Below are 464 nucleotides of genomic sequence, written 5' to 3' on the forward strand. Positions count from 1 at the left end.
GCCCGCCTCGGCCTCCCAAAGTGCTGGGATTACAGGCGTGAGCCAACACGCCCGGCTGACAATAGATTTTTAATGTGGATGAAACAGCTTTATATTGGAAGAGGATGCCATCTAGGACTTTCATAGCTAGAGAGGAGAAGTCAATGCCCGATTTCAAAGGACTGGCTAATTCTCTTGTTAGTGGCTAATGTAGTAGCTGTCTTTAAGTTGAAGCCAATGTTCATCATTCTGAAAATCCTAGGGCCCTTAAGAATTATGCTAAATCTACATTGCCTATGCTGTAACAACGGAACAAGAAAGCCTGGATGACAGCATGTCTCTTTAACAGCACGGCTTACTGAGTAGTTTAAGTGTACTGTTGAGAACTACTGCTCAGAAAATATCACTCACTGCTCATTGATAAGGCACCTAGTTACCCAAGAGCTCTGATGGAGATCTACAAGATTTATCTTTTCATGCCTGCT

Source organism: Mandrillus leucophaeus, unplaced genomic scaffold, assembly GCF_000951045.1.
Source record: "Mandrillus leucophaeus isolate KB7577 unplaced genomic scaffold, Mleu.le_1.0 Scaffold60, whole genome shotgun sequence".
In the NCBI taxonomy this organism is placed as follows: Eukaryota; Metazoa; Chordata; class Mammalia; order Primates; family Cercopithecidae; genus Mandrillus; species Mandrillus leucophaeus.